Raw genomic sequence first — 13,481 nt, forward strand, 5'->3', positions numbered from 1 at the left:
AAGAGTACAGAGTACAAAGCCACACATGACATCACCTGTGGCCATCTTACTGTATTATACACTGAACAAAATTATAAACGCAACACTTTTGTTTTTGCCCCCATTTTTCATGAGCTGAACTCAAAGATCTAAGACTTTTTCTATGTACACAAAAGGCCTATTTCTCTCAAATATTGTTCACCAATCTCTCTAAATCTGTGTTAGTGAGCACTTCTCCTTTGCCGAGATAATCCATCCACCTCACAGGTGTGGCATATCAAGATGCTGATTAGACAGCATGATTATTGCACAGTTGTGCCTTAGGCTGGCCACAATAAAAGGCCACTCTAAAATGTGCAGTTTTATCACACAGCACAATGCCACAGATGTCGCAAGTTTTGAGGGAGCGTGCAAATGGCATGCTGACTGCAGGAATGTCCACCAGAGCTGTTGCCCATGAATTTAATGTTCATTTATCTACCATAAGCCGTCTCCAAAGGCGTTTTAGAGAATTTGGCAGTACATCCAACTGGCCTCACAACCGCAGACCACATGTAACCACACCAGCCCAGGACCTCCACATCCAGCATCTTCACCTCCAAGATCGTCTGAGACCAGCCACCTGGACAGGTGTTGCAACAATCGGTTTGCATATCCAAATAATTTCTGCACAAACTGTCAGAAACCATCTCAGAGAAGCACACCTGTATTCTCGTCATCCTCATCGGGGTCTCCACCTGACTGCAGTTCGACTTCGTAGCTGACTTGAGTGGGCAAATGCTCACATTCTATGGCGTCTGGCACTTTAGAGTGGTGTTCTCTTCACGGATGAATCCCGGTTTTCTTAGATCTTTGAGTTCAGCTCATGAAAAATGGGGGCAAAAACAAGTGTTGCGTTTATAATTTTGTTCAGTATATGTGTATACACAAAGCACTTATTTGTGCACTTATGTCAAAATTGTAAGTGGTTTTACAATTATTGAATAAATGATTATATAACTGTGAGCACTGGATTCTTTCTATTTGCTTTTCTATCGCCATCCACGATACCACGAGTAATTGACTGTCTTGGATCTGCTCAGACCATTGGGAGACTATTATATCCCTTCATGGGAATGCTTGTTTGGCTGTCCTGTTGATTCAGGGGGTCATGGTTATAGGGTGAGCGACCATCTGTGTGTATGGTGGAGGTGCTGCACATTATGTGACAAAGAAAACAAAGAAAGGGTGCACCGACCTAGCGCATTATCCTCAATAAAAGGCTTTATTTGTGCAACATTAAAAAGTGGCTACTCACAGACATAGATGTAAATATAGCATATCGAGCTCATTTGCCCAAGTGTCCGGATAAGTCCAAATAATCGTCCATAACCGATGAGATGACGGCTGACGCGTTTCAAGGCTTAGCCTCTTCCTCAGAGCCACTGGATCATGACTCGCTCCTTGGGTAAAATAGCAATGTAATGAACCGACCCCTCCCCCAGATTTGAGAGACTCCTCCCACTGGGGAGTGGCTAAAAACATCACATCATTCCCTCTTGCAACTAGCCATGCAGTCAGAGGTGTATCACAAACCTTTGACTGCTGGCGAACAATTTTAACAGTGGGCATATTTTCTCCTGGAGGGACATGAGTTTCTTCCTATGACTACTTCCAAAAGAAGTTGTATACATATGTATTCTCCCTGGTTATAATTAATTTAATTTTATTTTGAATTGATTTTAAATTTATTTTAATTTTCTCTTCTGCTGTGACTATATTGAGTATATACTAGATAACTGCAGATATGTGTCAGAGTATGAGTGTGTGTATATACATATGCACACATATATACTCTCTGGATACCCATGGATCATGGGTTTTCTTTGCTTCTAGTATCGGTGGACTACCCGAGTCCGTTATGGGCAGCAAGACCTTAGCCATCTGAGAAGCCAGGTGTGAGTCCCGGGAGGAGTGTGGTCGGGGAGGCTTGGATTCCAAGCGCAGGAGAAAGGTGTTTCGCCTTATTGTTTTTTGGAGTGCACATTATGTGACACCTGCATGTTTAATTTAGAGGCAACATCTATGAACTTTTCATGGAAACTTATTTGGACTTTCTATTATATATTTTATAGAATTTATATGCTTTTAAGTATATGAATATTTCTTGCGCTGCATTATTTTAATTTATTAGAAGATACAGGCCAGGCTGCAGACAGACAAAAAATACAACAGATGGGGCTGTAACCAGTATATGGTCAGGGTACCGTCAAGAATTAGAATGAGTATTTTACTTTAAAACTGATCTACCAAGGTAGATGGTATGGGCATGCACTTGGAAATAACACATGTGGACAGGATAAAAATGCCTGTAAAGGACTGGACCAAGGAAGAAATGAACTCTGGTCTGGTCTTCATTATGGCTACTGAGTTCTTACAGTTTGAATTATTTCTATTCTCAGAGAGCAATGCTGTAAATCAACTATGAAGGTGTGTAAAAAAAAAAAAAAAAAAAAAAAAAAAAGCTAAACACAAACCAAGTGACTTTGATTGAGAATTGAGTAGTTCATACCTACATAGAATACGTCAACATTCAGCCCCTTTGGTGCTACCACTAGGGTTGAGCGGACACCTAGATGTCCGTGTTCGACGGGTTCGGCCGAACTTTAAAAAAAAGTCCGGGTCCGTGTCCCGGACTTTTACCGAACTTTTCCCGGACACCGAACCCCATTGAAGTCAATGGGGACCCGAACTTTAAGGCACTAAAATGGCTCTAAAACACCAAAGGAAAGGGCTAGAGTGCTGCAAATGGCAGCAAAACGTAATTAAGAGCATGGCAAGTGCTCTGCAAACAAATGTGGATAGGGAAATAACTTAAAACAACAAAAAAAAACAGAAAAATAAAACAATGTTCTTCTTCATCTCTGAAGGACGAGGCCCATATGGAGTAGGAGGGAGGTTGAGGTGGTGGTGGATGTGGCGGTGACATAGGCGTGCGCACAGGGTGTGCTGGGTGTGCCTGGGCACACCCTAATCACCTAGGGCACATAGCATTGCCAGTGAGGAGATGGGAAAGATCTCCCTGGGACCTGCTCTGCTCTATTTCTCCTTGCCTACAGGTACATGGCCCCGATACATTACTCTCCCTGCTGGCAAACACATGCATGTGTATTTCAACTTTGGGGTGCACACCTTAATGCAATAGGCTGCGCACACCTATGGGCGGTGTAGGTGGAAGCGGCGGTGGAGGAGGACCAGGGCCGGATTAACAGCATCATGGGCTTGGTGCTGAGGATTTTGAAGGGCCTTAGGGCCGTGCCTTGCCATGCACCCAGAGGAGGAAGGGTGCAGCCATGCATGCCTAATTCAACATGGGATGCTGTCTCTGAAGCCCATAAACACATCCATGCATCGCCAACTGTCCCTCCTTGTCCGGCCTTCACGCTGTGTGGGGAGGTTCTGCTGCCTGGGGAAGCGAGCATAGAAGCCAGACTTCTGTGTTTACAAGTGACAGAAGAGCGGTAACAGTGAATATGGCCAACCCGGGGCCTATATAAAAGGTAGGGGCCTGGAGCTGCAGCTCCAATAGACCCTACATTAATCTGGCCCTGAGGAGGAGGACGAGGTAGCCAACACTGCTTCTTTTCACAAATTTTAAATGAGGGTACACCCCAAAAGAGTGAGAAAGAGCAAAAATGGAACAATGGGTGGGTAAGGTCGGTATCCATTGCTATTCTGCATAAGGTACGGAAAAGTCCCGTGGGATCCATGCCTGGTTCATTTTAATGAACGTGAGCTTGTCCACATTGTCTCTGGACAGGCGGCTGCGCTTGTCTGTTATAACGCCCCCAGCCGTGCTAAATACCCGTTCAGATAATACACTGGCTGCAGGGCACGCCAGCACCTCCAAGGCGTAAAGGGCAAGCTCAGGCCATGTGCCCAATTTGGAGACCCAGAAGTTGAAGGGGGCAGACCCGTCATTCACTACATGTAGGCGTGTGCACACATACTGCTCCACCATGTTGGTAAAATGCTGCCTCCTGCTAAGACGTTCCATCTGAGCTGCTGGTGCTGCTGTTTGTTGTGGCGTGCTGACAAAGCTTTTCCACATTTCGGCCATGCTAACCCTGCCTTCTGAGGTGCTGGCGGTGCCCTGGTTGCGTTGGCGACCTCCTCCTCCTCTGCCTTGTGCTTCCACTGTGGCCCCGCTGTCAGATGGGAATGCCAGCAGCATGGCGTCTACCAGCGTGCGCTTGTACTCGCGCATCTTGCGATCGCGCTCCAGTGAGTGAATTAAGGACGGTACGTTGTCCTTGTAACGGGGATCCAGCAGCGTGGCCACCCAGTAATCAGCACAAGTTAGAATGTGGGCAACTCGGCGGTCGTTGTGGAGACACTGCAGCATGTAATCGCTCATGTGTGCCAGGCTGCCCAGAGGCAACGAAAGGCTGTCCTCTGTGGGAGGTGTATGGTCCGTGTCCTCTGTATCCCCCCAGCCACGCACCAGTGATGGCCATGAGCTGGCCTGGGTGCCACCCTGCTGTGAACATGGTTCCATCTCCTCCTCCAGCTCCTCCTCCTCCTCATCCTCCTCATCCTCCAGAACTGTGCCCCTGCTGGACAATTGCGTCCCTGGCGTTTGCGTGTGCAGGAACCCACCCTCGGAGCCCCTTGCGGATGACTGCCCTGAAAGCCTTGGAAATGTTACCTCTTCATCCTCCTCCTCCTCCTCATCCTGTGCCACATCCTCTTCCATCATCGCCCGAATTGTTTTTTCAAGGCGGCATAGAAGTGGGATAGTTAAGCTGAGAACGGCGTCATTGCCACTGGCCATGTTGGTGGAGTACTCAAAACAGCGCAACAAGGCACACAGGTCTCGCATGGAGGCCCAGTTATTGGTGGTGAAGTGGTGCTGTTCCGCAGAGCGACTCACGCGTGCGTGCTGCAGCTGAAACTCCACTATGGCCTGCTGCTGCTCGCACAGTCTTTCCAGCATGTGCAAGGTGGAGTTCCACCTTGTGGGCACGTCACATATGAGGCGGTGAGCGGGAAGGCCGAAGTTACGCTGCAGCGCTGCCAGGCGAGCAGCAGCAGGGTGAGAACGCCGAAAGTGCGCACAAACGGCCCGCACTTTCTGCAGCAGCTCTGACATATCGGGGTAGTTTTTAAGGAACCTCTGCACCACCAAATTCAGCACATGCGCCAGGCAAGGGATGTGCGTCAAACCGGCTAGGCCCAGAGCTGCTATGAGATTTCGCCCGTTATCGCACACCACCAGGCCGGGCTTGAGGCTCGCTGGCAGCAACCACTCATTTGTCTGCTGTTCCATGCTCCTCCACAACTCCTGCGCGGTGTGTGGTTTGTCCCCCAAACAGGCAAGTTGTAAAACTGCCTGCTGTCGTTTACCCCTGGCCGTGCTGAAGTTGGTGGTGAAGGTGTTACGCTGTCCGGATGAGGAGGCGGTAGAGGATGAGGAAGCGGAGTAGGAGGAGTTAGGAACAGGAGGCAAACTGAAGCGCCCTGCAATCCTCGGTGGTGGAAGGACATGCGCCAAATTGCTATCCGCCTCAGGCCCATCCGCCACTGCATTTACCCAGTGTGCCGTTAGGGAGATATAACGCCCCTGACCGTGCTTACTGGTCCACGTATCCGTAGTTAGGTGGACCTTGGCACAGATGGCGTTGCGCAGTGCACACCTGATTTTTTCCCCCACTTGGTTGTGCAGGGAAGGGATGGCTTGCCTGGAAAAGTAGTGGCGGCTGGGCACGACGTACTGTGGGACAGCCACCGACATAAGGTTTTTAAAACTGTGCGTCTCCACCAGACGGAATGACAGCATTTCAAAGGCCAATAATTTTGAAATGCTGGCATTCAGGGCCAGGGATCGCGGGTGGGTAGGGGGGTACTTCCTCTTCCTCTCAAGTGTTTGGGAGATGGAAAGCTGAACGCTTCCACGGGACATTGTGGAGATGGTTGTTGGTGACCCAGGTGGTGGTGTTGCTGACAGATCGTCTGTTTGCGGGGTGGCAGGTGCCGGTATCACTACAGATGTGGCTGGAGCGGCCGAGACTGCAGCAGAAGAGGAAGCAGGATGAGCCAGAGACGTTTCTTGGTTTTGAAGGTGTGTACTCCACTGCAGCTCGTGCTTTGCACTTAGATGCCTGATCATGCAGGTTGTGCTCAGGTTGAGAAGGTTCATGCCTCGCTTCAAGCTCTGATTGCACAGGGTGCAAACCACTCGTGTCCTGTCATCAGCACATTTTCTAAAGAACTTCCACGCTAGAGAACTCCTTTGAGCTGACTTTGGTGCGCTCGTTCCCTTGCTGCGTTGGGCAGTAGCGGGCGTAGTGTCTAGGGCACGGCCGCTCCGCTTCTGCACCCTGCTCCCTCTTCTGCTGTGCTGGTGGCTCTGTGCGACCACCGCCTCTTCCTCCAAACTACTCAGTTCACCTGCATGACGTTCATTCCATGTGGGGTCGAGGACCTCATCGTCCTCCACATCATCTTCCACCCAGTCTTCACCCCTGCCCTCCTTGTCGGTCTCCACAATGCTGAACGCCGCAGCAGTTGGCACCTGCGTTTCGTCATCATCGGAGACGTGCTGCGATGATCCTTGCATGTACTCATCTTGAGGAATAAGTGGTTGGGCATCGCTGCACTCAATCTCTTCCACTTCTGGGGCAGGGCTAGGTGGATGGCCCTGGGAAACCCTGCTGACAGAGTCCTCAAAAAGAATAAGAGACTGCTGTATGGCTTGGGGCTCAGACTGCTGGCCTGATTTGCAAGGGGGTGAGGTGAAAGACGGTTGGACATTGGCTGCAGGTGCCAACTCTGACCTTTCTGCAGTAGACTGGGTGGGAGACAATGTGAAGGAACTGGAGGCACTGTCAGCAGCAAACCAATCTACTATCGCCTCAACTTGTTCTGGCCTCATCACTTCTAGGGGCGTTTGATGCCCTACCAAATACTGATGCAGGTTCTGTCGCCTACTCACACTTGAGGAAGGTGTTTCACTTGTGCGTGTAGCTGGCACAGATCGACCATGTCCTCTCCTTGCAACAGGAGCTCTACCAGCAGCACCACGACCCAGGCCACGGCCCTTATTTGACGGTCTCCTCATATTTCTGTAATTTAAGATCTTGCCCTAGAAAGGTTTTTATTGAATAGCGGAATAGAAAATATGATCCAAAAAAAGTGTATGTATATCACACGTACACAACCACACTAGGCCCCAATTACTATTGTTTGTACCCCTAAAAGGCTAGATGAGGAGTAGGGGGAGTATGGAACAGGCAGCACCCTCAAACCTTCAGAAGTATGAGATGAACCCCAACAACTTGGAAAGGTGGATCTCTCTCACACGTACCGACACAGACTATCCCGCAATTCAATTGATCCTCAAAGGTTTTTATTGAATAGCGGAATAGGAAATATGATCAAAAAAAGTGTATGTATCTCGCACGTACACAACCACACTAGGCCCCAATTACTATTGTTTGTACCCCTAAAAGGCTAGATGAGGAGTAGGGGGGGTATGGAACAGGCAGCACCCTCAAACCTTCAGAAGTATGAGATGAACCCCAACAACTTGGAAAGGTGGATCTCTCTCACACGTACCGACACAGACTATCCCGCAATTCAATTGATCCCCAAAGGTTTTTATTGAATAGCGGAATAGGAAATATGATCAAAAAAAGTGTATGTATCTCACACGTACAGAAACACACTAGGCCCCAATTACTATTGTTTGTACACCTAAAAGGATGGATGAGGAGGAGGAGGAGTATGGAACAGGCAGCACCCTCAAAGCTTCAGAAGTATGAGATGAACCCCAAAAACTTGGAAAGGTGGATCTCACACGTACCGACACAGACTATTCCGCAATTTAATTGATCCCCAAAGGTTTTTATTGAATAGCGGAATAGGAAATATGATCAAAAAATGTGTATGTATCTCACACGTACAGAAGCACACTAGGCCCCAATTACTATTGTTTGTACACCTAAAAGGATGGATGAGGAGGAGGAGGAGTATGGAACAGGCAGCACCCTCAAAGCTTCAGAAGTATGAGATGAACCCCAAAAACTTGGAAAGGTGGATCTCACACGTACCGACACAGACTATCCCGCAATTTAATTGATCCCCAAAGGTTTTTATTGAATAGCGGAATAGGAAATATGATCAAAAAAAGGGTATGTATCTCACACGTACAGAAGCACACTAGGCCCCAATTACTATTGTTTGTACACCTAAAAGGATGGATGAGGAGGAGGAGGAGTATGGAACAGGCAGCACCCTCAAACCTTCAGAAGTATGAGATGAACCCCAACAACTTGGAAAGGTGGATCTCTCTCACACGTACCGACACAGACTATCCCGCAATTCAATTGATCCTCAAAGGTTTTTATTGAATAGCGGAATAGGAAATATGATCAAAAAAAGTGTATGTATCTCGCACGTACACAACCACACTAGGCCCCAATTACTATTGTTTGTACCCCTAAAAGGCTAGATGAGGAGTAGGGGGGGTATGGAACAGGCAGCACCCTCAAACCTTCAGAAGTATGAGATGAACCCCAACAACTTGGAAAGGTGGATCTCTCTCACACGTACCGACACAGACTATCCCGCAATTCAATTGATCCTCAAAGGTTTTTATTGAATAGCGGAATAGGAAATATGATCAAAAAAAGTGTATGTATCTCGCACGTACACAACCACACTAGGCCCCAATTACTATTGTTTGTACCCCTAAAAGGCTAGATGAGGAGTAGGGGGGGTATGGAACAGGCAGCACCCTCAAACCTTCAGAAGTATGAGATGAACCCCAACAACTTGGAAAGGTGGATCTCTCTCACACGTACCGACACAGACTATCCCGCAATTCAATTGATCCTCAAAGGTTTTTATTGAATAGCGGAATAGGAAATATGATCAAAAAAAGTGTATGTATCTCGCACGTACACAACCACACTAGGCCCCAATTACTATTGTTTGTACCCCTAAAAGGCTAGATGAGGAGTAGGGGGAGTATGGAACAGGCAGCACCCTCAAACCTTCAGAAGTATGAGATGAACCTCAACAACTTGGAAAGGTGGATCTCTCTCACACGTACCAACACAGACTATCCCCCAATTTAACTGATCCCCAAAGGTTTTTGATTAAATAGCGGAATAGAAAATATGATCCCAAAAAAGTGTATGTATATCACACGTACACAACCACACTAGGCCCCAATTACTATTGTTTGTACCCCTAAAAGGCTAGGAGTAGGGGGGAGTATGGAACAGGCAGCACCCTCAAACCTTCAGAAGTATGAGATGAACCCCAACAACTTGGAAAGGTGGATCTCTCTCACACGTACCAACACAGACTATCCCCCAATTTAACTGATCCCCAGAGGTTTTTGATTAAATAGCGGAATAGAAAATATGATCCCAAAAAAGTGTATGTATATCACACGTACACAACCACACTAGGCCCCAATTACTATTGTTTGTACCCCTAAAAGGCTAGGAGTAGGGGGGAGTATGGAACAGGCAGCACCCTCAAACCTTCAGAAGTATGAGATGAACCCCAACAACTTGGAAAGGTGGATCTCTCTCACACGTACCAACACAGACTATCCCCCAATTTAACTGATCCCCAGAGGTTTTTGATTAAATAGCGGAATAGAAAATATGATCCCAAAAAAGTGTATGTATATCACACGTACACAACCACACTAGGCCCCAATTACTATTGTTTGTACCCCTAAAAGGCTAGATGAGGAGTAGGGGGAGTATGGAACAGGCAGCACCCTCAAACCTTCAGAAGTATGAGATGAACCCCAACAACTTGGAAAGGTGGATCTCTCTCACACGTACCAACACAGACTATCCCCCAATTTAACTGATCCCCAAAGGTTTTTGATTAAATAGCGGAATAGAAAATATGATCCCAAAAAAGTGTATGTATATCACACGTACACAACCACACTAGGCCCCAATTACTATTGTTTGTACCCCTAAAAGGCTAGGAGTAGGGGGGAGTATGGAACAGGCAGCACCCTCAAACCTTCAGAAGTATGAGATGAACCCCAACAACTTGGAAAGGTGGATCTCTCTCACACGTACCAACACAGACTATCCCCCAATTTAACTGATCCCCAGAGGTTTTTGATTAAATAGCGGAATAGAAAATATGATCCCAAAAAAGTGTATGTATATCACACGTACACAACCACACTAGGCCCCAATTACTATTGTTTGTACCCCTAAAAGGCTAGGAGTAGGGGGGAGTATGGAACAGGCAGCACCCTCAAACCTTCAGAAGTATGAGATGAACCCCAACAACTTGGAAAGGTGGATCTCTCTCACACGTACCAACACAGACTATCCCCCAATTTAACTGATCCCCAGAGGTTTTTGATTAAATAGCGGAATAGAAAATATGATCCCAAAAAAGTGTATGTATATCACACGTACACAACCACACTAGGCCCCAATTACTATTGTTTGTACCCCTAAAAGGCTAGGAGTAGGGGGAGTATGGAACAGGCAGCACCCTCAAACCTTCAGAAGTATGAGATGAACCCCAACAACTTGGAAAGGTGGATCTCTCTCACACGTACCAACACAGACTATCCCCCAATTTAACTGATCCCCAGAGGTTTTTGATTAAATAGCGGAATAGAAAATATGATCCCAAAAAAGTGTATGTATATCACACGTACACAACCACACTAGGCCCCAATTACTATTGTTTGTACCCCTAAAAGGCTAGGAGTAGGGGGGAGTATGGAACAGGCAGCACCCTCAAACCTTCAGAAGTATGAGATGAACCCCAACAACTTGGAAAGGTGGATCTCTCTCACACGTACCAACACAGACTATCCCCCAATTTAACTGATCCCCAGAGGTTTTTGATTAAATAGCGGAATAGAAAATATGATCCCAAAAAAGTGTATGTATATCACACGTACACAACCACACTAGGCCCCAATTACTATTGTTTGTACCCCTAAAAGGCTAGGAGTAGGGGGGAGTATGGAACAGGCAGCACCCTCAAACCTTCAGAAGTATGAGATGAACCCCAACAACTTGGAAAGGTGGATCTCTCTCACACGTACCAACACAGACTATCCCCCAATTTAACTGATCCCCAGAGGTTTTTGATTAAATAGCGGAATAGAAAATATGATCCCAAAAAAGTGTATGTATATCACACGTACACAACCACACTAGGCCCCAATTACTATTGTTTGTACCCCTAAAAGGCTAGGAGTAGGGGGGAGTATGGAACAGGCAGCACCCTCAAACCTTCAGAAGTATGAGATGAACCCCAACAACTTGGAAAGGTGGATCTCTCTCACACGTACCAACACAGACTATCCCCCAATTTAACTGATCCCCAGAGGTTTTTGATTAAATAGCGGAATAGAAAATATGATCCCAAAAAAGTGTATGTATATCACACGTACACAACCACACTAGGCCCCAATTACTATTGTTTGTACCCCTAAAAGGCTAGGAGTAGGGGGAGTATGGAACAGGCAGCACCCTCAAACCTTCAGAAGTATGAGATGAACCCCAACAACTTGGAAAGGTGGATCTCTCTCACACGTACCAACACAGACTATCCCCCAATTTAACTGATCCCCAAAGGTTTTTGATTAAATAGCGGAATAGAAAATATGATCCCAAAAAAGTGTATGTATATCACACGTACACAACCACACTAGGCCCCAATTACTATTGTTTGTACCCCTAAAAGGCTAGGAGTAGGGGGAGTATGGAACAGGCAGCACCCTCAAACCTTCAGAAGTATGAGATGAACCCCAACAACTTGGAAAGGTGGATCTCTCTCACACGTACCAACACAGACTATCCCCCAATTTAACTGATCCCCAAAGGTTTTTGATTAAATAGCGGAATAGAAAATATGATCCCAAAAAAGTGTATGTATATCACACGTACACAACCACACTAGGCCCCAATTACTATTGTTTGTACCCCTAAAAGGCTAGGAGTAGGGGGAGTATGGAACAGGCAGCACCCTCAAACCTTCAGAAGTATGAGATGAACCCCAACAACTTGGAAAGGTGGATCTCTCTCACACGTACCAACACAGACTATCCCCCAATTTAACTGATCCCCAAAGGTTTTTGATTAAATAGCGGAATAGAAAATATGATCCCAAAAAAGTGTATGTATATCACACGTACACAACCACACTAGGCCCCAATTACTATTGTTTGTACCCCTAAAAGGCTAGGAGTAGGGGGAGTATGGAACAGGCAGCACCCTCAAACCTTCAGAAGTATGAGATGAACCCCAACAACTTGGAAAGGTGGATCTCTCTCACACGTACCAACACAGACTATCCCCCAATTTAACTGATCCCCAAAGGTTTTTGATTAAATAGCGGAATAGAAAATATGATCCCAAAAAAGTGTATGTATATCACACGTACACAACCACACTAGGCCCCAATTACTATTGTTTGTACCCCTAAAAGGCTAGATGAGGAGTAGGGGGAGTATGGAACAGGCAGCACCCTCAAACCTTCAGTATGAGATTGTGTTCACTGTACCCCACAAAGATTGAGTTCACTGCACCCCACAATGATTGTGTTCACTGCACCCCACAAAGATTGTGTTCACTGCACCTCACAAAGATTGTGTTCACTGTACCCCCCAAAGATTGTGTTCACTGCACCCCACAAAGATTCTGTTCACTGTACCCCACAAAGATTGTGTTCACTGCACCCCAAAAAGATTGTGTTCACTGCACCCCAAAAAGGATGTTGTTCACTGCACCCCAAAAAGGATGTTGTTCACTCCACCCCAAAAAGATTGTGTTCACTGCACCCCACAAAGATTGTGTTCACTGCACCCCAAAAAGATTGTGTTCACTGCACCCCAAAAATGATTTTGTTCACTGCACCCCAAAAAGGATTTTGTTCACTGCACCCCAAAAAGGATGTTGTTCACTCCACCCCAAAAAGATTGTGTTCACTGCACCCCAAAAAGATTGTGTTCACTGCACCCCACAAAGGATTTTGTTCACTGCACCCCAAAAAGATTGTGTTCACTGCACCCCAAAAAGGATGTTGTTCACTGCACCCCAAAAAGGATTTTGTTCACTGCACCCCAAAAAGATTGTGTTCACTGCACCCCACAAAGGATTTTGTTCACTGCACCCCACAAAGATTGTGTTCACTGCACACCAAAAAGGATTGTGTTCACTGCACCCCAAAAAGATTTTGTTCACTGCACCCCAAAAAGATTGTGTTCACTGCAGCCCAAAAAGATTGTGTTCACTGCAGCCCAAAAAGATTGTGTTCACTGCAGCCCAAAAAGATTGTGTTCACTGCAGCTCACACACAGAAAAATGGATGTGGATCACTGACACCTGCCTATCTCCAATCCCACACCACACAGCAATATCGATTGTAGTTTGTAGAACACAGTTTCCCTAAAATTCAGCAGACTCTGTCCCTAACAGGATTGAGAAGAGATCGTAGATCAGGATTGAGTGCAG

This window comes from Pelophylax lessonae, assembly GCF_965119305.1.
Source record: "Pelophylax lessonae genome assembly, chromosome: 2".
Classification (NCBI taxonomy): domain Eukaryota; kingdom Metazoa; phylum Chordata; class Amphibia; order Anura; family Ranidae; genus Pelophylax; species Pelophylax lessonae.